The 24,444-nt window shown below is 44.3% G+C and overlaps 1 long non-coding RNA gene across 1 annotated transcript in view; it reads left to right on the forward strand.

The window, feature by feature from the left end:
• The first annotated feature begins 325 nt into the window (after positions 1-325).
• LOC309619441 overlaps positions 326-24,444 on the forward strand; it is a 42,732-nt gene continuing 18,613 nt past the window's right edge. Inside the window, exons 1-3 of the long non-coding RNA XR_014238963.1 lie at positions 326-442; positions 631-11,963; positions 12,328-23,008. This is a non-coding gene — a long non-coding RNA (uncharacterized lncRNA). The remainder of the gene's footprint in view (positions 443-630; positions 11,964-12,327; positions 23,009-24,444) is intronic.

Consider the following 24,444-nt stretch of genomic DNA (forward strand, 5'->3'; position numbering starts at 1 on the left):
TGCTTCTGTGGAGAAAGGAATGACCACAAATAGCTGGGTAATAATTCTTGATGTTGCAATGTGTACCAAGGCCATTATATGACTCAAAACTGTATAACTCTAAAGCAAACATCCTTAATGTGAGGACTCAATGACGTAACGTCACCTATGAACTGAGCCTTGGTGAAAGCATTTGCCTTTTAACCTCTTTGCCAGTTGCTTGGCTTTGTGTGGAAGATTATCCCCACCACTTCCACCATCACTGCACCTCGTCTTTCCCTCTTCGTTATGTGTAGGCAGCCCTATTACTGCTGAGCCTTTGGGCAGCTTCTAGCCATGCAATCCCAGAAGAAACACCAGATGATGTAGAACTGTATGACGTGGGGCAATGTGAAGAGTATGGAGGTGTGGCTTTGCACTTGGGAATGGCTGGGGCTCAGATGAAACTGGTTTTGCTTGCATGGTAGGGCTCTGTCTGTGTGTGATCTCTCAAAACTAGAGCCACCATCCTCTGTGGGGTTTCTCTCCTGTTTCTGTTCTGGGCAACTGTTATCTGCAGAAAAATTTCCCACTCAAGTTGAGAGACGACATAAGTGCTCTCCTGTTTGCATCGGTGCCCCTGCTGAACTGTACATCCTTCTCTGGTTGCAGCTGGGCATGAGCCGGTGCTCCGAAGACACCAAAGAGAGACTCCTTGATGTTCAGCTAATTCAAAGAACAAAAGCAAGAACCCAGGTGGTTCAGCCTGAGTCTGCCCTGTGACTAGTTGGGAGTTGTTATGGGTTGCGTTGTGCCTCTTCAAAAGATATGCTGAAGTCCCAGCCCTTGAATTTATTTGAGAATGAGTCTTTGCAGATGTAATTAGTTCAGTTAGGTTGAGGATAGACTGGAGTAGTGTAGGTCCTTGATCCTATATGATTGGTGTTCTTACATGAAGAATGAAATTTGGACCAGGACAAAGAGAGAATTCCACATGAAGACAAGGTCCAGACTGGAATGATGCTGCCACAAACCCAGGAGCACCTGTGGCCACCAGATGCTCGGAGGAGACAAAGGATGCTCCTCCCCTGGAAGCATCAGAAAAATGCCTTGATTTTGGACTTTGAGTCTCCAGAACAGTGGGAAAATCATTTTGTATTGTTTTAGGCCATCCAGTTTGTGGTCCTATGTTACAGTAGTCAGAGGAAGTGAATACAAGGATGTTTTAGATGAATTTAAGTAAAAAATAGACACTAATGACCTTTTCCAAACCTCCATTGTTCAAGGACCCTAGGAATCCAAGTGAGGTTTGGATTTTTACATTGTTCCAGATACATATTCCTTTTGGAAAAGAGGGAATAAGAGAGCAGGTAAAATGACGATATACCTCCTTGCCCTGCTGCTGTCTACACTGGCAGACTTGGAAGCAGGTAGCCCTTGAGGCTGCCCCCAGCAAGGAGCTCTCCTTCCCTGAAGCTAGACGTGTGTCCGCCCTTATTCCCACATATGCCCTGAAGGAGAGATCTCCTTCCTACAAATGGTGAGGCATTTTCCTGTCTGTTAAAGGAAGAAGGGAAGAGGGAAGAGATATGGGGATATATGTATATGTATAGCTGATGCACTTTGTTATAAAGCAGAAACTAACACACCATTGTAAAGCAATTATACTCCAATAAAAATAAAATAAAATAATTGAAAATAAACAAATTTAAAAAACACGGGTAAAAAATACCTGTGATCATCAAAAAAAAAAAAAAAAAAGAGAAAAAGGGGGTCAAACGTTTCGTATACTTAGCAATATCTGTGTTTCTAGGCATTAATTACATACACTCTAAGGTAAATCTATAGTATTTGCTGTGAAGCATTGATTACTCAAGCATGGTGGCCTTCTATGATGCAAGATGAATTAAACCTCATAAATTAATACATTTAATGCATTCAATTGCATAATAAATCACCATTAAATAAGAAAGAGGAAGTTCCCATTAAAGAGATCAGATACACAAGTCTCTTAATAAATAATTTATATTTCAAAAGGAATGATTCACCAACAAGCTAATGTTTCTGAAATGGACAATCACAAATACAAGATTTCAAGAGACAACATTTGTTTTCTCGCCCTAGATGGTGCTGTAGTTTCTTCCCACTACACAGAGCAACTGTGTCCCTGGACTAACCTGGTCACACAAAGCTGACACCGTTTGCAGCTCTGTTTTTGGAATTCTCTTTTCCATAGCGATCTAAGCCAGGCCTGGGTTAAAGCTACTTCTTAGAAAACGTTACCATTTAAACGATGTCCTTAGTGGCAAAGACCTTCTACTGAATAACAGAGGACCATAATTTCCTGAGGTTATGTAACAAGTATGCTTTCATTAATCTCTGCAGATGTGCATATTTGAGGTCCTAAAATTGTATTTTTGTTTTCAATCATAAGGGAGCACCTTATAAATATTTATTTAAAGGGCAAATCACTATCGCTACTGGGAACATTATGTGGCGACTTCTTTTGGAGTTTGTTCACTCATCCCCAGACCCCACCCCTAATGTCTATCGCCTACTACGTGCTGTACCCCAGGCCAAGAATTATAAGGCAAAGAGCCTGCACCAGCAGTACGTTCCTCCATCATGGAGTTATAGGCTGTTCAAGAAGATAAAAAACAAACGTAAATATCTAAGTGGCACATTTACTTGGTATCTGGACTCCACACTCACTGATGATTCAGACGCAGCAGGCTTGTTTGGAGAGCCAGTGAGGAAGACGATCTGTGTGCGTGAAGACAGACTTGTTTGAGGCTGAGAGTGACTTCCGAGGATTAAACATCGTGGCAATTTGAGAATGAGAGTGTAGAGTCACTCTGCTTTGTGACCTGGTGACCGTGTCTTGCACATTAATGCAAAAGCGGAATTATTTCAGGCAGCCACAGTAGTCTTTGGAATGAAGTGGAATTAAGCCTGTAATTTTTGGATACAACAGTAGCCCAAATTGTACCATCAAGAGATGTGACAGAACGGTCATGTGGCCATTCCTAATTTCCAAAGGTGAGGAAGTGTGAATCCTCTCATGGGCTGGAAGCCGGGCAGAGCCAGATACTGGTGCACCTCTGGGCACCACCAGTCTGGTAGTAAGTAAAAATTAAAGCTTAGGAAGATACAAATGTGGGCTGCAAGTCTGCACAAAGGCTGACTCATTTCTAGTTCAGAGCAACCCTGGGTGTGTATAACCCTTGGCTCCCAGATTCCACTGGAAGAAGATGCAAACTGATTCTCCCAGGGTGAGTGGCCCCTGGGATTTGCTCTCCTCTTCCTGAAAAGCCACCCGAACTGGAGCTTGGCTTGGTAACCATTTCTTCTGATGAGTGAATGCCCTCGGGGCAAAACCAGTTTTGTGTGCTAAGCTTACTTCTGTGGAATATGGTGTTTGTTCAGATTTTGTTCCCCTAATTATTCACTTTCTTTTCAGTGTTTTAAAAAATATTAACTTACATTCCATTGATTTGTAAAGTTTGTCCTTAGTTGGAAGGTGAGTCTGTTTCACTTGCTATGAAGCAAAAGCCCCAATCAAGGCTTTTCAATCTTAGCTCTACTGACATTATATGGTGGATGATTCTTTTCTGGAGGGCACTGTCCTGTGTTTTGTAAATTGCTTGGCAATGTCATTAATTTCTACCAACCAGATGCCAGTAGAAACATCCCCACTCCCCTTAGTCATGACAAGCAAAGTGTCTCTAGACATTGCCAAATATCCCCTAGGGAGCAAAATTGTCTTTAGTTTGGAACCACTGCACTAGAGTATTGATATTATAAAATAAAGATTTCTGAAAATACTTGCAGTGTATTGGGAATTAAGAATAATTGTATTTTGTGCATTGGCTTCAAATTTCAGTTTTGTGATGTTGAAGAAGAGGGCCTTGAAAATCTGATGGGAAATAACTGAACAATGTGACATAGTAGAAAGAATATTAACTTACATACAGGCCATACAGAATTGGATTCTAAATCTGCCTCAACTACTTGCTCTGACAGACTGCTAATTGCATGGCCTCAGGCAAGTCACTTAACCCCTTCACCCTTACTTTCTGCTTCTGGAAATTACGATCCTCAAAGGGTTGTTTGCACGTCCTTTCCTTCTCATTTGGTTCGATTATTCAATCAGAGCATGTAATGTTAACTTCTTTTTTCTTTTTCAGAAATTTTCTCAAATATAGACTCTTTGACCAAAGGCTTTGTTGTGATGTTGGGAAAAAAATCCCATTGAATTAAATATGTTAATTCACAGAATATTTTATTTAACTTGGATTCTTAAAGAGTCTTCAAGGTAAGCCTCAATTTTAATCTTACTTTATGGGTTGGGGAAAAAAGGCAGAAACATTTTACACAAGGCTAAATATCATGTTCCAAAATGTATACTTTTTCTTGAGGTGTATTTTTAGCATTATTGTATACACGTGGGAGATAAGAACCATTTTGGTGTAAGGCAAGTAACAAACACAATTTTTATTCTTTTCCTCATCAACTCAAATCAAAGTCAACATCTCCTTGATGGTTATACAAAGAAAATTTACTGAGTGCCAGTTACCAGGCACTGTGGTAAGTGGGTTTTATGTGTTATCTCATATGATTTTCACAAGGAACACCTGCGGAAAGTGCTGTTCCCATTTTACAGATTCAGGAATCTCGGGTATATTGAAGCTATAGATCCACATTCATCCAACTAAGAGTAAATAATCCCAGCTCTGCTGTGTCAGACCCAGTGCTCTTATAAAAAACATCATGCTGCTTCTGATGATCAAATGGAAGAGGAGAAGTAAAGATGCATGGCCACCCCTGGGGGGAAATCAACTGCCTGGGGTTCCCCCTCATGCTCATGCCCCCAACTAAAAGCCAATTCAAGTGTCTTTTTCAGAATAAAAAAACAAAAAAGGATGCACGGACCCCAGGGGATAACGTCCTATTGGAGGAAGCATGAACTTTGTGAAGTGTAATGGGAAGGGTTCTTGAGGAAAGACAGAGGTTCAGGATGTGAAAAATATAAGACAGAAATAAACAAGGGAAAAGGGATGGAGGGTGGGACCAGAGGTAGGGTTTATAGAAAACTCCTAACACTTATCAGATTAAAGGAAACATCTTTATTTTTAGTTAAACAGAAACTCCCACAGCATCTATTCAATTTTGTGTGTTTAAATATAGGATTATAAATGATACCCTGCTGCCCACCAAGAGTTTACTTATGGGAAATGAACCTTCCTTTGACACAGAGACAAGCTTCTTAATCATCAGATACTTCTAGCATTTGGACGTTTTGGGAACGAGGGAATTACATTTCAGAGCTTCTTCCGAGTACAGGAGTGCTCAGTGGGCATTTTGTCTCAGTAAGAAGCAGAGATCTGGGCTCATAGATCTTAGATAGAAAAGACCTCTGAGACTCAGGTGGATTTGCTTGCCAGGGCAGAAGAAGTAATGAAAGCTATTACACAGAGCCTCTGAAGAGCGTCCGCTTAGCGGTACCTAACGCTTCAGCTTGTATCTGTCAAGTGAAGATGAAGTGGATCCTAAGCCACTTCAGAGTTCGACTCACATTGAAGGAATGATCACATCTGCTCTCCCTCTGTTTATAGCGAACACTTTCTCCCAGGAATGGTGATAAATGTGACACCGGGCAAGGCAAATTGTGAGCATTTGTTTAGTTAGTATAATTTCTCCTTCCGCGCAGCTACATATTTCTAAATAGTTTGATTCTATATTCACAACCTGGTATTAGATGGAGTTTATCCTCAGCTAAGTGGACTTCCACTAGGGGCTTAACTTACAGTCTGTGAGTGGGTATAGGAGTTTTTCAAGAGAAGCCAGAAATGGATATTTTGATGTAATATTTCCCTAGTTTTAGTTATTTGTAACTACTTCCCATATTTGTAGATACGACATAACGTATACACAGTCATTCTGCGATCTCAGTTGATTCAAGGTCTGACTAGTTGGACACCACTAAAGGCAAACAGAAATTCCTTCTTGAATGTTCCACAATGGAAAGAGGAGAAGAAAGAATGAGATTTGGTGCCACACTCTTTTGGGAATTAATGGTTGTGTGTCTTTGGGCCAGTTGCTTAATCTTTCTTATCCTTTATTTTGTTATTGTGAAAGTAGGGTCCTGGGACATGTCTCACTCGGCTGTAATGAGGACTGAGTAAAACAGCTCACAAGCTGTGGCTCAGAATATGCTAAACAAGCATCGGGTCAATACACACTTCCGTTATTCAGTAGGCTCCAGAGATGACCAGTTCATCCGGAGCGATCAGATCTCATTTTGGCAACTCAAGTAATTTGGTACCTACAGAAATTTTACGTGGAGAGGAAGAAAGGGATAGAGAGAAATATGATGTGAGAATATGAAAAGATGGGGATAGTGCAGTACTGATTTATGAATTAAAAGTCAACTCTACCTGAATTCAAAGACGTTTTCCCGTTCCCTGTTGGCCTCACTGATCCCAAATTCCTCAACTGTCGCCTTATTCCCTGTCATCTTTGTGAGGTTGGCGTTTGATGACTTGTCACGTCCATTGTCCTGATGGCAGCCTCAAGCTCCGCCTCCCCAGGGCAGCACCCAATCCTTTACCCTCTTCTGCAGCCTTTGTTTGTGAGGGTGCTCAGAATGAGACTCAGAAAAAGCATCACCCAGACTCTGCTGAGCTCTGAGTGGCCGTGCAGCTTGAGGAAGCCAGTGCCCATCAGCCGAGGGCTGCCCTCCTCTGTCTGGCCGCTGTGTGTGGCCATGGTGTGGCTGCTTTGAAGAGGAGACTAGCAGCCCACTGCCTTCCGTTGTTCTCAGTTTTCTGTGAGATGTGAAGGCACATGATGGGAAAGCTGCTTCTGAGCAACTCTTTATCCAGAACAGTGATGGCAGACTTTTTTCCAAGCTAAGGTCCAGGGCTAGAAACTTGGGAGTGAAAATGGTATAAAATGTGAATGATGCTTTTTAAATGAGCACAGTAGTTCCCTGAGACCTCAGTACTGTAAGATAACATAAAAGCTTGAATTTTTAAGTATATATTTTAAGAGAAAAACGTGTGTATACCTATACTCACCTACATATTTTATGGCCAAATTATAAAGTTCAGGCATGCTGTAGAATGTCCAGAAAGTCCATACATTACTTGACAAAAGAACAAACCTCCAATGTTAGTGCTGTGTGGAATCCAAAGCTATTTCAGGAAAAAGGAACAGATGGCGATTGAAAACCACCCAACTGTAGCTCTAATTAGTATCAAAGTTCAGTTTGCTGCAAAGCATGCAGATAATTTATTTGCTGTCTGAAAAATCCAAGGTTAAAATAAATTTGAATGTGAAGTGACGCTTAGATTTGAAATATTTTTCATGGGGTTATCCTGATGTTCTAAACCTAGTCATTGCTGATACTCCTTGATTTTAATTCAGAGCTAAACTTCCTCCAGAAATTCCCCAAACTATCTACTTTAATCCTACATTCTGACTGTTTTATAATATTGTCTGACCTACCAAGTGTTAATAGAATTTCACCTTGTTACTTTTTGGTTTGCTGTGTCTTAGCTCCAGAATGCTCTCAGCTGAGGTCCTGTCAGCTACAGTGTGTTGGCTCTTGGTATACACAGCTCGGATTGCTGCTCACAATGAATAAACCTCTAAGTGGCTCTCCAAGAACAGGGAACTATCATGAACTCTTCCATGCAGTGGGAAGCAACTCTTTCATCAGTCATTTGAGATAAGCATTTTCTTATAAATACAACTCCTGCATACAGAATTAAATTGAGAAAACATTGAAAAGATGCCTTTATCATGTAATGAGGGAGTTGACTTTTATTTCTATAATATACTCCTTTTAATGACCTGGAGAAGGTTGTGGGCATAGTTTAATAACACACATGACGGGGGAAGGGGGAATTTGGAAACATGATATATCTAACTACAAGACCCAGGAGAGAGCCAAAAAAAAGCAATTTTATTTCTGTAAGCTATCTGCATTTCCCATACCTCAGTAAGTCATACTTTTAAGAAGTAAAGTCTGGTGTGAACTTGAACTTGTACATTTAAGTTAAAAATCTTAGCCAGTGATACATTGCAGAAGACAAGATGCCGCTTCCTCTTCCAAAATATATATACGCTCCTCTCCCCACTCCTTTGGCTGGTTTGTCCCATTTCATGGTAGGGTTGAAATATTTCAAGCTAAGATAACAAAGTCAAGTTCAAGGTCTTCCTAGCACAACTTGGGGAAATGCCAAGCCTAGCAGCATGTTGTTCTTGACAGGTACAACTCCATCAGTTTCTTAAGGGAGAGAAAGATTTGCAGAACATTCCACAGGGAAATGGAGCAAATGCCTTGTTGAGTTACAATCACTGAGCTATACTCCTTGGCACGCTGTGCTGTATCTTTTTATAGAGCCTCTAAAAAAGATGATGGGACTGAAAATGAAAGCACATCTTAGTAGAATGGCTTCTATGTGGTCAGTCGGTACCATGAGAGATTGGAAGATTGTTGGGACTCATCCTAGAATGAATTATTTTCTTTGAGCTCATATTAGCACCCCAAGTGAACACAACAGTCAGTTGCGGAATTAAATAATACTGCTTGACCTTTTCTTTTGGCCGCTAATGGACTGTGGACTGTGCCAGCAGTCAAGACCTGTCCCTCAAGGGTATTTCCAACGCACATCTTTATTATGTCAGTGTCAGACTCTATAGCTCATACTAGGATGTGGGCTAGTTATTTCTGAATTGGTTGTACAAGGTTTTAGTCTGTGTGTCATCAGCGGGTGGAGGGTTGGAGCTTCTCCAGGGATGGAGCCTCAGACATTTGTCAACCAAACCTCAACTTGTCTGAGGTTTTTAAGTGAAAACTCGCCTTTAGGAAATCAGAATTGTTTCCCCTTGTCATAGCTGCCTCAGGCCTTACTCTGCTCATGAAAGCGAAAGATTGAGGATAACGTCAGTTTGTCCTAGTAGACTGTTTGTGTATATTTAAAACAGAGGAAATATACTTAGGCAAAAAGGTGCTTTTTTCTTGTATTACATCTAGGCGTCCGGGCAGCTTCTGGGCGACCATGCTGGGCAGATGGGAATCTAGGCTATTAAGAAATATCTGCTGAGGAACACACTTCACAGCTGCTCATTTAGCTAATGTGGACTATTTGTAATGTTATTTTTAATGTATTGGATATTATTTTCACAGACAGTGTCTAAACAGAAGCCCATCATCATAATTATCTACAGTTATCTGGAAGAAATATTTTTAAAGTAAACAATCGTTCTCAAGTAACTATTTTAAAACAATGAAGTGAATGTATACCCATGAACATTGGAACAGCGGGTTGAGGTATTTAGAATTTATTATTAAAGCAACCTACAGAATATGAGTTAATTCTAGGAGGCACTGTACACAATGAAAATGGTGAGCAGGGGGGTAGGGACACTGTTTGTAAGTGTCCTGCTCAAAGCATGGGACTTGGCTGAAAGGAATATTGGCATTTGCTTCATTTTGCTATTCCAAGTGGATCGAGTCCGTGATCTCATAGTACTTGAGGCAATGTGCACCAGAGGGTATGTTATTCGTGTTCAAGTGCCCTTAAAGACATGCGTGGGTGGACTCAGAGTTCCCGGTTGCTTATCCAGACTCACGAGGTTATTCCCGGTCCATTCACAAAAGTAAATTTTTGGAAGTACAGAGAACAGTGGAATGGATTTTACCTGATGACAAACCTTGTCAAGCTGCCTAGGTCACTCCTCGGTCTTTACCTAGTTAAAGCTGGAATCTCAGCAATCTGTGGCCAGGTGCTTTTCTTTCACTGTTCAGTATCCTATATAATGGGGTTAGACGTATCTTATACTCATCAAATCACCATGTAAGTTTCCTGAACTATAAATAAGGGGCTGGCGTTACTCATTCCAACTGATGAATTTTTACCATCAAAAATAATCAAAGCAAAGGGAAGTCAGAAATGTAAAACGATTTCTGCATAAAAGTGATACTTAACTCAGTTTCACTGCATATATACAATTTGAATAGAAAAAAATATGACCTGACTAAAATTCCATGATCCTGATTATGCTATCAATATGAGATTGTTTCATGTGTGATTGGAAACTTCGCTTTGGAGATGAATGAGCCCACTTGGATTCAATCCACAGAGAGGAGGTAGCTGAGGAATTTTGGAAAGAGACTTGGTTTAGGGGTCAAACAGATATAGTTTGAAAAATAGTTTCTTCCACTAACTTGTATTGCAGCCTCAGTTCCTTCACTGTCATTAGTCTTTGTTTTCTCATTTTCCTCACGCAATAATTTTAACCTGCAGAGTTGATTTAGGACTAAAGAGGTAACGTGTATAAACAGCTGGTGCACAATTATGTCTCTGAGGGGCGGTCAAGTGCACTAGCTAAGAGTGCAGATTCTAGAGCAGAAATGCCTGGGTATGGATCCTTCACCTGCCTCATCATCTCTGTCCTTAGACGAGGTACTTAACCTCTCTGTGCTACGGTTTGCTCTCCTGTGTAAGAGGAGTGATAGTAATAACTCGGGCTGTTACGATGATTAAATGAGGTATTGTATGTAAAGTGCTTAGGACAGTATTTGGCAAGCATTAGTAAATGACACTTATTCAATAATAATGACAAATATTTATTGTTATAAATAAGCATTATAAATTCCATTTCTCCTCCTCTGTCACTTGATGGTGACGATAACTTTGCAGCTCTGGGTTCTTGCTTTGACTCTAGTTACGATCTCTTGCATTCACCTGTAGCGTAGAATCCCAGCTTGAGAAAGACAACTGGTCTAGCAGCAGACAGGAGTCACTGGGTCCTCTATCTGGGAATCACACATAGTGTATTCTGGAGCCCCCCCTGCACCATGAACTTGAGCTCACCTGGATACCTTGAAGGTCAACAATATGCAGAGGAAACACAATTGTGATGTTACGGGGAGATTGTGGTGGTTAATTTTATGTGTCAAGTTGAATGGGCCATGAGGTGCTCAGACATTTGGTCAAACATTATTCTGGGTGTGTCTGTGAGTGTTTCTGGGTGAGATCAAAATTTGATTCAGTAGACAAAGTAAAGCAGATTGCTCTCCCTAAGGTGGGTGGACCTCCTCAATCAGTTGAAGACCTGAATAGAACAGAAAGGACTCTTAAGAGGGAATTCCTCCTGCCTGACTGCTTTCAAACTGGGGCATTGGGTTTTTTCTTGCCTTTGGACTCAAACTGAAACATTGGCTTTTCCTGGGTCTTGAGGTCTTGAGACCATGGGCCTTCAGACTAGAACTATACCATTGGCTCTCCTGGGTCATGGCCTTTGGACTTGAACTAAACCATCATTTCTCCTGGGTCCAGCTTGCTGACTCACCTTGAAGATCTTGGGACTTGTCAGCCTGCATAACTGCATGAGTCAATTATGTATATATGTATATGTATATTTTATTTATGTACATGTATATTTTATTGAGTCTGTTTTTCTGGAGAACCCTGACTAATATAATATAGAATTGAACAGTTTCATTTAATATTTAAATTTTTTCCAATTAATTTCTGTTTCTTGCCTGTGGAATTAATCTTTCTAACAAAGATTTTATTTGACAAAAAAAATTAAATGTATATCTAACACCATCCATTCATTTGTTCAGCAAAATTGCCTTTAGGGTGTATTATGTACCAGGCCCTATGCTAGTCTCTGGTACATACGAGGGAAAATGGTTCTTACCCTTGAGGAGATGATAGACTGGTATTGGAGAGAAACAATGTAGAAGTAACCAAACCAAATTTATGATTTTTACAGGTTCTGTTCTTCTGAGGAAGTCACCTTCCGAGGAGATGTCAGCTAGGCTGAGATCTGAAAGATGAGAAAGGTTTAATCATATAAGTGACAAGAGGAGGGGAATTCCAGACAGAGAGCCTCTTGAAAACCCAGCTGGGGGATGTCGACCTTCTGAGGAAGTGGAAAGGAAGAGTTCTCGTGAGTCATTGTGGACTTGGTGGAAACAGCAGGAGGTGAAGTCAGAAAGAGGGTAGTGGGGAGGTTGGGAGAGGGTGGGTGGGCAGGACGGAAGTGGGAAGGTCAGTGTCCTAGCTGGGTGGTGTGGTGGTCGGCTGGGGGATGCCGCCTCCTGGATGGGCGCGGAGGCCGGAGGGACAGAGAGAGAAGCAGCAGCAGGAAGTACGTTTTCTCTAGATCCTGGCTCGTCCTCAGCAGAGCCCCCCTTCACCCAGTTTCACTCCCTTAAGAAGGATTTTGCACTCAAGGGCTGCCAGAATAGATCAGGGACCATCGCCACCTCCTTGTTGTAATTTTCATGGGGGGGGTCACAGTGTGATTAATTAAAATTCTTAAGGGGAATTTTGGTCTTTTTTTCAGCATTATATCTCTGGGCTCTAGCAGAGTATGTGGCTCACAAGTCTAACTCAACACATATTTGTTGGATGAGTGAAGGAAATGAGTAAGTACTATATACTCTGCTAGGAAAGAGAAAAAAAGTCCCAATTTCCAGAGAAATTAGAGGAAATGTAAAAAAGTAGAGAGCAAGAAACTCTTTGAATATGTGGTTCAAACTTGGTTGAGACAGAAGTTCTAGAAATGTTAGGTGGGAAAGTCAGGCCAAAATATAAATGTTTTAATAGTGAAACAGCCTTTGATGCTGCACCAGAGGGGGGATGTTAGCCTAGAAGGCAGGACCTTGTTGGAAGTACTGAAGTCCCCCTTTCCGTCCTGCACAGTTATATCTACTCCTGACACGTCCAGGCCAGGGGAGCTACGGGGTGCAGGTGGGGTCCACTGCTTAGGACTTCGGGAGGCGCGAAGGAGAAGCAGCCCTGAGAGCAAGGCGGTGGTGCAGCTGCTCCTCAGAGCTTTGGAACATTCCTCTCCGCCCCTTGGTGCGTCTCTGATTCAGGCTCTGCCTGCCTATCAGCCTGGGGACCTGTCTCCGCTCCGATTAAGAGCAAGAGTCTTGCAAGAGGGAGGAGATATGGGGACACATGTATATGTATAACTGATTCACTTTGTTATATAGCAGAAACTAACACACCATTGTAAAGCAATTATACTCCAATGAAGATGTTAAAAAAAAAAAAAAAAAACAAGAGTCTTAAGGGTTAGGAGTACATTTCACTCCAACTTTTTATCTGCCCATTAGAGGAAACAAGCAAGCCTCCATTGCTGAGGATTTGTGGGGCTTCTGTGTGCCCTGTTTGCACTCGTTGGGCCGGTTCGTTCACATAACTTGTGTGACTGATTTATTTTCCACTGCGTTAACCAGTAGCCTAAATCCGGCAGCGGGGCTTGTCCTTCTGGTGTGACGTAAAAAGAGACTCTTCGTGGATTCAGGATCAATAGTCAATGTGAAAAGACAGATCACTTAGATTGAAATAAGTGTTTTTTAAGCCTGTGTGGGAAGAAAATGTATAACGGCATCCTCCTCTTCTGAAAAACATGAGGAACCCCAACCTGTTAGCAACCTCCTGTACGCTGGAAGAGAAACATGTGCCGAAGTGTACAAAAGGCTCAAACCTGGAAACCACCCGATGTGCTTCAGTAGTAGAGTGGATAAATAAACAAGGGTAAGTTCACATAAAAGAGAATAATACAGCACAGACAGCAAGGCACTGAGCAGCATGTGACACCAGTGGCAATATAATGTTAAAGTAGAAAGTTAAAAAGAGGTAAAATGTTTACATTTCCACTTTAGGGATGAATAGACCATGAAGCCACATAAAAACAAAAGTAAGGGATTCCAGATGGTGATTATGTTAGGCTGCTCAGGGGCAGTGATAGGATGGAGACGGAGGAACCGCAATTTTGGATGTAGATTACTGTCCTCCTTTGAGCTCAATTTGCACGGTAGAGATTTGCAGGTGCTGATTACATTAGTAGGAAGAAGGGAAGAAGAAAAAAGAAGGAGAGAGGGAAAAGGGGCCTTGCATACATCAATATGATAAACCCGATTTAAGCCCTCAAGCAAAGAGACATAGGGAGAGAACACACAACAGTTGATCAAAAAGCCTTTTCTCGCAACACTAGGCAAAGGTCTCTTTCTAAGTGTATCTGGTTACCTGGGTTGTGTTGGGGACCAGAGCCAGAAAGGTAATGTGTTTTTCCTGACCCACTTGTCTGTATTTCTGTGCATCTTACTGGAGTTAAAGGCGTCCCTCTTTGGAAAATCTTAACAAAACAAAACAAAACAACTTTACACTTTTCTGTCTCTCCATCTCCCTATCCCTCCTGTCTATTCTGTGTCCTACGTGTTCTACCTTCTGGATGTCTGCCAAAGTCATTCATCCTTCTCCACCTTCTAGGTCAGGAGGCGACCTCTCTGCTAGCTGCCCGTTTCTGAGGCTAGGCTTGCATTCTAAAGAGGGGCCATCATCTTCTCTCTAAGGTGAAACTCTGCAGCACGCCCTGCTCAAACCCCTTCATCAAAGTGCAGGATAAAGCCAGACGCCTTAGGATGGTAGGTAAGACCTTTTATAATCGGACCAGCTTCAAGCCTGCTGCCCGCCCGCACGGACGGTAAGTTGCTGTTTTACCCTGACTGCCCTGATTGCTCTTGTTCTGATGTTTGCTCTCCCTCTTTCCTCCAGTTAGCATGCGCTTCCCTCTGTCTCCCTGACCAGGTTCTGCTCTCCCTCAGGTAGTGACTTCTCCCTTTTAGGAAGGGTTTGCTTCCTGACATTCCCCAGTACTGCCTTCTCGGCCTCTCTCTGCTCCCTGAACCCTCCAGAGCACGTGGACTGAGGGCGGTGCTGCCGTGAGCCCAGCATCCCCAGCCGGGGGTCTGACAGCCGTAGGTTCTCAATCAGTGTGTGTGCAACAAGTGGACGGGTTAAAAACAATTACCATGTGCTTAACCTGCTTCGAGAATAAAAGTGGCCCTCTTCTTATTCCTTCTTCAGTTGAATATTTCTCTCAGTAGAGAAGAATTCTAGTAATACCTCTCCTTCTCTCAAAATAAAATTTAGTTAAGTGTTGTGACCAAAAGCTCAGAAGCTTCAAATATTTTTGAAGGTAGAAGTAGACCAGATGTATTGAATCTTCAGCCACATTTTGTGTAAAATGTAGACTATATTTTTTAGCATACAGAAATGGTCTCTATTGTTTCAAACATCTCTATTCATATTAAGCTTCAGAGGTGGTTTTAAGTAATAGTGGCCTTTTTATATAAAATCAAAATACAATATGTCATACGTATACAATCTAATTCTAGAGGGTCCAATGAAGTGGAAATATGTACTCATGAGAGTTACATTAAACAAATCCACGTGTGAAAAATACTGTGCTAAAATTAAAATGCTATCAAACTACAGTAGGAAATATTGTAGCATCAATTAAATATCAGCAGTTAAACTAAAAAGAGCTCAATCAAAATTACTTTTAAAGAGAGAAAACACTGGCAACTGTTGCGCCGTGGCTGTGGAAGATCAGGGGTTTGCCGCTGTGAAAGCTGATCAAGCCTGCACGTGACTCCGGATTTCTGAGCCCTCCCAGCCTAAACCTCCCCCTTCCTTGAGGATCTTATGATCCAGGGGGACCCCCTGATACTTGCAGGCCTTTGTGGCTGCAGGTGGAACAGCAGGAACCGAAGGGCTCCCACAGGGAAGGCTGGAATTTGAACTGTGTTTTAGCCACGATTTGTCTGTTGCGGTCATTTTCTAAGCTTGTTGGGCGTTCTCTAGGTTGGCAGGGCTGCCATTCAACTTTCATAAGCTCTTTTCCCACAGAGGAGAATCTGGTTTTGATAGAAGAAAGTGATTCTTTCCAATTCTTTGTCCACATCTTCATCCCTCCCTGGAGAGGCTGAGTTCTGATTTGTGTAGTTTGTGTTTCTGTACACTTTGGGGAGCTTGGTCTCTGTTTGTAAGCAGCCCGTTCCCTCTAGCAGTGTTCCCTGAAGTTGCATTATACGTTCTTGACATAATGTAGGCGGTATCTGAAGTTCCGGCAGAAGTTTCTGAATCTCTTTCAAGCTCCGAATTTTCAGTCTGCAAAAATGTTCACTCAGTTTGAAGTTTTTTTTTTTTTTTTTACTTGTCCTGTAAATTCTTCATTCGAGTGTCTTGTCTTCAGATAATTTTTTGAATATTTCTTATTTTTCTCCTTCAAGTCTTCTAAAAGAAACATCTACATATAACAACATCCGTGAGTTTTTTCAAATCAACTTCTGACTGATTAGTTGATCTCCCTTTTCTAATGCACACTTTTTCTCTAATTCCAAGATGCTGTCATCCTATAATCTTCTCTAAAGAGATCAGGCAAATTTACAACCTTCAGTACAGTTTCAGGTGGCGATTTTAACTGGCTCTCTTTATCGTTCACAACCTGTTTCGTTTGTGTGTTTGAGTTTTCAAGCACGTTTTTCTGTTCCTTCGGCTTGCAGGTACTCTTTGCTTTCATGCTGCAGTTTCTTAGGCAAGCAGTTTTTAGACTTTCCTGAAGGTATTTTCATTCAAACCATGCACTGTTTTCTCCTGAAGTCGTTCTGCGTTCTCCTGAGGTGCTAAGCTGTTTTTTTGCGTTAGGGGATTAGACGGACGCTGATGCCTCTTGGAGCGGCTGTCTGTTCCCGAAGGTGAGTCATCAGCAGCAGCCGATGAATTATTTATTTTTTTGGCCAAGCAGAGTAGCTGGCTAATTTCTGACACGGGTGCATTCCAGGACAGTGGCAGACGCTGGGGCGAGAGGGTGGGTGAAGGGGCCGGGGTGGAACTGCACCTCGCCGGCCGGGAGGGCCTCCGCGCCTGCAAGGACACGGTGCTCTCGCTGCCCATCACCTGACGCCCGGCGCCCGGTGCCGGCCGCGCCTCCGCTGCTGCCACGCTCGCGTCGCCCTGGATGGGAGGCGGGCATCAGGGTTCCCTGGCGGTGGCGGTCCCGCCCCGCTTGCCGGCCCGCGTGCCCTGCTCCCTGCGCTGGCCCTGCCCGCCGGCGACGAGCGGAGCGCGCGTGGGCGCCCGAACTCTGCATCATCCGCCCGACCCGGCGCCGGGCGGGGCACCCATCCACCCGGCTGGGCCTAGAGCGGCCTCGTGGGGAGCCAGGGGCTTTCTGGACAAGGGGCACCGACCTCCCTTTTCACCGAGCTCACCTGGTCCCCCCCGCCGGTCCCTTGGCTTTGGGGACGGCGGGGACGGAGTCGGGGTGCGTGGGGCCACGCTTGGGGTCCGAGCTTGAGGCCGGCGGGCCAGGGTGGCAGGCCGGGGGCCGGAGTCGGTCCGGGTGGACGGCGTCTCGTCCCTGCAGCCGCGGGGGACACGGGTGGCGGCACGTGGGACGTCTTCGCGGTGCTCAAGCTCTCTGGGCGATGCGAGGCCCAGGTCGCGGTGGCCTGTGGAGGTGGTGACAGCGCCTGCCGGGAGGAGCTGGGGGCTCCCTTTCTGTCCTGTTCTGAGATCGCGCGCTGTGTCTTCAAGTGCAGCCCTGTTCCTTTTTTTTTTTTTTTTTAATTTTATTTCTTTATTTATTTATGGCTGTGTTGGGTCTTCGTTTCTGTGCGAGGGCTTTCTCCAGTTGCGGCGAGCGGGGGCCACTCTTCATCGCGGTGCGCGGGCCTCTCACTGTCGCGGCCTCTCTTGTTGCGGAGCAGAGGCTCCAGACGCGCAGGCTCAGTAGTTGTGGCTCACGGGCCCAGTTGCTCCGCGGCATGTGGGATCTTCCCAGACCAGGGCTCGAACCCGTGTCCCCGGCATTGGCAGGCAGATTCTCAACCACTGCGCCACCAGGGAAGCCCCCTGTTCCATTTTGATTAAGCGCTGCCAGTCGCTGGAGTTTGTCCGCGGAGAGGACCGCTTCCACGCCTGGAGACCTGAGGATTTCCTAGGCTTGTGCCGTGGGCTTTGTGACGGTCCTCAGCTCCGGCAGATGATCGTTTGGCTGACTCTTGTTCTCTCCTTAAAGCGTGTGGGCTGTGCACTGGGGAAGCGAGCCCGGCAGTGTGTGACCTGGAGCGCCCGGGGACACCCTGGGAGACCGGGCCTGGCCTCAAGCAACTGGGCGGCGCGAGCGGGGACGCCGTAGCTGCCCGGGGCCGGCAGGGCAGACGCTCCTGCGAGGCCGGCAGGCCTCTCCGGGCTCCAGGGGCCCGGCTTCTCCGCTGACGGCCCGTGTCCCGTGGGCACAGCCGACTGCGCAGAGCCCTGGGGCTGTTCTGTCCCGAGAGAAGACAAGGCCCGCCACGCAGGACGGAGCAGCGGTTGGGCTGGCGGAGGGGAGGGCGGCCACGTTCCGGAAGACAGTGAAGCTCTCGCTCTGCCGCTGGCTGCACGCCGGGAGAACGGCATCGCTAGTCGCGGCTCTGAAGGGAGCGCAAAGAGCCGACTGCAGCCGGAGACCAGCCTGGAACTCGGGCCTTACGGCAAACCCGGAGGATCCAAGTCCCGCCGCACGTCCGCGTCCCGCCCTCCGGCCTGGGTGTCCCGTCACAAGGGAGGGGCTGCCGTGAGGGCGCCTGGCATCACGTCCCTGGGTGAGGCCGTCCCTTGATGTAGGGTTTCCTCCTGCAGCGGGGAATGCTGCTTCTCCCTGCAAGGGTCACAGGGATCTCCGTCCCCTGCAGGCACCTGCTCTCCTTCGTGGTGCTCACTCGGGCAGGCAGGGGCAGGGGACTCAAGGGTGTCCTCGAAATGAGAGACTTCGATTGCGCTCGCAAGGACTCAGGTGAAATCAGTTGAAACTGGCAAGGTCTTGACATTTTACAGGTTTTCTGTGGAGCTAGTGTGTCCCCGTTCAATCCTAGTGTTCCTAGAAGGGCTGACGTTCCTCTGGGGCTCAGGCTGTGACTCGGTGACTCAGGCTCCCTCCTTCACGTGGCTCTGCCATCTTCAGCACGTGCCTCCCAGGTGGCCCTGGGGATGGTCTCCAGTCCACCGAGTCACCTCAGAAGTGTGCCTCTGCAGAGAGAGTGAGTCCTTCTGTGGGCTAAATTTGCCAACTTTCGTTCCTTCAAATCTCACTCTCCAGATTCAGGCTCAGAGCCTCCTTGCCAATCACCTGGGACTCTGCCATGAAAGGCTGGTCCGCAGGACTACTTCCAAGACTCTCTCTGTCTGTGTTCTCCGGGTCAGAAAACGGCTTCTGCGTCTCTGGGCAGGATTCACTCCCTGGTGTCTCCTCTGGAGGGCACATGCTTACTGGCATCTCTAGTCGCAAACCTGCACTGGGGGTGTTTCCTGGTCGTGCTGGCTCTTCCCACTGCTGACAGGAAAGGAGGCCCAGGAAAGGAGGATGTGGTCCGCCCAGCTGGACAGGAGCTTGCACGGCAACGCAAGGATGCTCCGCTTCCAGGGCCTTCCAGCAACCAGACCGCAGGGCGCCCCGTTCAGAGTCCCCAGGGGTAAAGGTGCCTGGGCCAGCAGAGCTGCTGGGAGGGGCCTCCAGAACCCAAGGCCTGTCGCTCACATCCTCCTGGGGAACCTCAGCCCATGGCTTGGAGTTAATGATGATTATAGGAGCTGGCAAGTCCGAAATCCATAGGGCAGATGCACAGGCTGGAAATGTAGATGAGAGGTGATTTTACAGTCTTGAGTCTGAAATCCGTAGGGCAGGCCAGGCAGCGTGGCAACTCAGGCCGTATTTCTAGGTTACAGTCTTTGAGGTTGAATTCCTTCTTCCTATGTTTTCCTGTATAATTTTACTTCTATATACTGGAGAGAAGGCAGACTTTCAAAAGAGGACCAAGAATACACACTATCACAAGAGAGTACAGGCAGAGTAAATTGGGAGAAAAGAACCTCCTTTTCAGGCATTGACAGAGGTTTACAACGCAGAGGGATCACCTGCAGTGTAACTCAGAAAGATCAAAGGAAGAGACAAGTGCTCCCACTTGACCTAACTGAAAGCACAGTGTGGGTAAGGGCTGGCCTTCCTCGGCCCCAGGGCCCACACACAGAGTCTCTAAGATGCAGAGCTGTGCCTTGGGAAGGGAAAGAAAATGATTATAACTTTCAGTCCTGAGGGTTCCCACAGGCTCGAGAAGTGATTTGGACAGTAGCTGCTCCCGAGGCAGGTCTGGTTTTAACTCCTAGAACCTGAGTGAAGTGCGTTCCCAGCTCAGTGCAGATGTGACAGAACGTCTGCTCTGACGCAGGAGCTGTTGACCTGGTTGGCCCCAAGGCTTGCTTTGAGCAGATTTCCTGCCATGAGTTGGGTCAAGGAAAGTTTTTCACTGATGCTTAATTTATTTTTAATTTACTTTATATGACCACGTTGCCTTCTTCCTTCTTTGGGGGTGCCGATAACAAAATACTCCCCTCACTTGCCTGAATGACGTTCACGGCCCCAACGTGAGAATATCCTCAGTTTCTTTGTGTAGCCCTGGTTGGTCTGTTAAGGATGTTTTGTTATTTCAGCAGCTTTCAAACAGGTAATAAATAAATTTCCACTGGGTTGGCACTTCCTTTCATTTCCTGAAGGAGGGGCTGATTGTTTCTAACAGCTCCCCAGGGATATTCCAGGCTCTCTCAAAACGACTGAATGACCACTGCGTCATTCCCTTGTGGCACTGTCACATAGAAAACCCAGGGAAGGTCATTTAAAATATCAGCATCAGGGCTGGGAGTGTCTGCCTTGGAATTGTTCTGAAGCTAAAGAAACCACCAAATGGAGTTACTGCAGAAAATGGTAGAAGAGGCTTAAAACCTGTTGAGATGCTCTTTTGGAATACGTGCCTTGCATGGTGTCATCTGCAGAAGAATAGAAAGGCCTGGTACCCTCTGAAGAGCGTGAGGGTGATGTGATGTCCAACACAGAGCACAGAGAGTCCTGCCTGACACGGGGCAGGCAACTGTTAATCAAATAAGTCTTGCCAAGATAATGGAGGTTTCTGAAAGATGACTGCTTGTCTTCAGTGATACGCATTTCAATTAGATTTGAGTGCATATGAAAAAGAAACAAGCAAAGATCTAAAAGCTGTACTGCTGCCCAGTCAAAATGGTTAAGTGATTATGCAAAAGAAGATTCCTCAGAAGTGTGGAATGTACAGGACTCAATTGCTTCCAGGCCTGAAAGAAGGAGCTATAATTTGACAGTCACTTAAATTGATATTTCTTTCAATAACAATGCACTGCTCATTTTGTTAATGAACTCCAAATCGTCAGTCCTAGTAACTCACTAAACTTTCCTAACACCCTCATTTCAGCGATTTAAACATATAGTTAAGAAGTGATCAAGGTAGCACACAAAAACAATGAAGTATAAATAATCTTGAGGATTCAGTGGGTCTATCTAAAATGGTAACATTATTGGAATTATTATTAAAACAAATTTGTGAAATACTTATTTTCATAAGTGCTATAAATCATTGTGGTTTTTAAAGTCTTTTTGTAAGGAGAGGAACAACAAAAGAAGAGGGCTAGAAAAAAAAGCTCTTCCTCTTCCTTTCCTTTTCATAATTCGAGCTGATTTAAATGTTAATGATTGGTCACTTGGTGAATGCTATATTTTCCCCCTTTTCACTCCAAACCAAATGTTATTTTATTCCTTTTCCATTACCAAATCATTCTATAATGATTTGGTAATGGAAAAGGATATTCTAGAATTCCTAGAAAATATAAATAAATTATAGTAGAAAAGTAAAATATCCTGAGATTCCAACCCAACACCATCACACTGTAATTTTATCATGAAAAATAAACCCTAATCTAATTATATTAAATTCTACCGATATTCACTGCAATATAGCAGTAGCATAACCTTAGCTCATTAAGTGTATGTGATGTGAGATTATTAGGGATAATTTATATATATAATTTATTCTGGATGCAGGTTTTGGAGTTAGACTCCCTGGGTCAAACTATTGGTTTTGTCAGTCACAGCTGTGTGAGCTTTGGCAAATTACTTTTCCATTCTCCAGTTTCTTCATCTGATAAAATGTGAACAGTAGTACACATACTTCATAAGGTTATCGTAAAGATTTGTGACTTAATAATTCAAAGCACTTAGAATAGTGCCCACCTTATAGTAAGAATTCAATACATTTAGCCATATTGATAGTGATAATAATAGTAGTGTGCAAGAAAGTATATTGAAAGTTTTGATTATGTATGCAATAAAAACAACTTCCAATAGCAAAAAAATTTAATAAAGCCATTGGTGACAATATTCTCAATGTGTAACACTGAAAAAGAGCTAGAATCCTAATAATATTTTTAAAAGCCCTTTCAAATCAATAAGGAAAAAGACTCAGAGTGGAAAAAGGGGGTAGAACATGAGAAGATAGTTTACAATTTTAGAAATACAATAGTCACTAAGTATATGAGATATGTTTAATTTCATTAGCAATAAAAAAAGTGCCAGTTTAACCAAAAATTAAATGCGTTCTTCAGCTGTTATATTTGCAGATATTAATAATAACTACTGTTGGGGAAAGTGCAAGGAAAGGGGACTCTTGGCCAATGGAACCATAAGTTAACACAACCCATTGAAAACCCTGTTTCTTAGGAATTTTCTATGAAAATAAATATCAATGTATACAAATATTTATCTACAAGAAAGTTCTGTAGAGAATCTTATACGATTCTTAAGTAAATGATGTACTTAAGAAATAAAGTGAAATGAATATTTATTGGTACAGAAGGAGGCACACAATTGCTCAGCATCCCACTTTGAGGACCAAAACATTCACTTTCCCACATGTTTCAGGAATGCTTTTTGGCCACTTATGGCTCACAGCTGGGATCCCCCCAGGAATTGTCCTCAGCTGAAGGGAACTGGCCCCCTAAGGTCACACACCCGGCTGGGGCAACCAACATCCTCTGACTCAGCAGTGCAGGCACACAAAGGTCCAGCTCTCCGTTTCAATTCTGAGCCACTCTGTTGGGGAATCCCAACTCGAACTCCTGGGATTGTCTGAAACCTTTTAGCAGACTGCATTATATTTTAACTTCTCCCTATTGCCTATGCTGGTTCCTTCACTTCCTTACAGGTACTGTTCTTAATAGCCCAATAAACTTCCTGCAGACAAATCTTCATCTCAAAATCTGTTTTCCAGGAAAACAACCTAAGACAGCAGGTGCCAGAGGGGACTGGAGAGGAAACCAGTGGTGTGCAGGTAAATGTTAAAGCAGTGGCTCTCTGGGAAAACATACGCCATGATTTGTGGTTCTTGCCAATTTCCATGGTGTAAATACACCCACCTTGGAAGATCTGACTGAATGCAGAGTTGGGAAAAGATGTGTACAATCGCTTCTTGTGCTGTGGTGTAGCTAGCTCCGCACTCTAGTAGAAGGAGCAGACTCTAACGTGAGATTTGGTGCTCGATTACTCACTACTAACTGATTGTAGGCAACGAGTACTCCATCCGGTTAGTAGGTGGAGTGGTAATTGCCTGTTGTAGCATTTCAGTTGTTAAGACTTTCATTCCTGGAGAACTGTGATGGGATGTGGGTGGAAAGGAATGCTCTGGGACAACAGCAGTGCAATACCACAGGTGTTTGGAAGACCGGAAGGTGATATAAGGTGGAAATGGATGGCTTCTCGTGAGTACCATGGATGAACTAGAGAAAGAAAATAAAAGACTGAAGGGTATTAATCACCAATTGAAATGGAAGTGTGAAAGTCAGAGGGTCTCTTTGGCTACAGATAAAGAGACCTTCACCTCCTGCATCCACAGAGCAGTAAAAACCAGACAATTACAAGCCCAAGGATTTAATTATGTTATGACTATGTCTTGGTGACTTTTGAGTTTCTCATGCCAGAGGTGAGCAGGAAGAAGAGTCACCATCCAGGCTCCGGCAACTGACCCTGTTTATCAGGAGGAGTTAAGGCTGCTGTTATACCACGTGGGCAGAAAAGACTGTCTTTGGCACCTAGGTCATCTACTAGAGCATCTTTGACAGTCATTCCCTTGCTCGCTCTTGTTTATAAATGGAAACGTGCTGTAGCCACAACCTGAGAAAGGAACCCCACCTAAGACGTGAGTTAAGAAAACATATTAAATTTTCTGGGATCAGAAGCAGAACCCCTGAGGTTCCTCTGGACTCAGCTGGTGTGGCAGGAGACGAGCGGGTGCAGTGGCTGTTGCAGCGTGGGGCAGGCAGGGTGGAATTGGACATAAAGCCATGTCCTCGTTAACTGAAAATCCAGGGTCAGGTGTGGTCGGCAGGGTGACTTAAGCTAGATCATGGCTTCTCCATCTTGTCACGATTGAAATTTTTGGCTTCCGGGAGCACTCCCTCACTTGTGACAACTGATAATGTCTCCACACGTTGTCAGATGTTCCTTGGGGGACAAAATCACCTCCAGTTGAGAACCACTTATGTAAATATATGTAGGAAGTCTGGAGAGCACAGAGGACAGATCAGTGAACTTTATTTGAATATATCAAGGAAGGCTTCAGACAGCAGGTAATGTTGATGCCATTAAGGACTCTGTACACAATCAGCACATTTGGGGGAAGAATCCACAGCGAGCCTTTATTAAAGGAAACTTGGAAATGCTGTTTATTAAGCAAATTAAGTCATTAGGGGGACAGTTTCTAAGTGAGTT

The sequence above is a fragment of the Balaenoptera borealis genome (assembly GCF_965194805.1).
Source record: "Balaenoptera borealis genome assembly, chromosome: 21".
In the NCBI taxonomy this organism is placed as follows: Eukaryota; Metazoa; Chordata; class Mammalia; order Artiodactyla; family Balaenopteridae; genus Balaenoptera; species Balaenoptera borealis.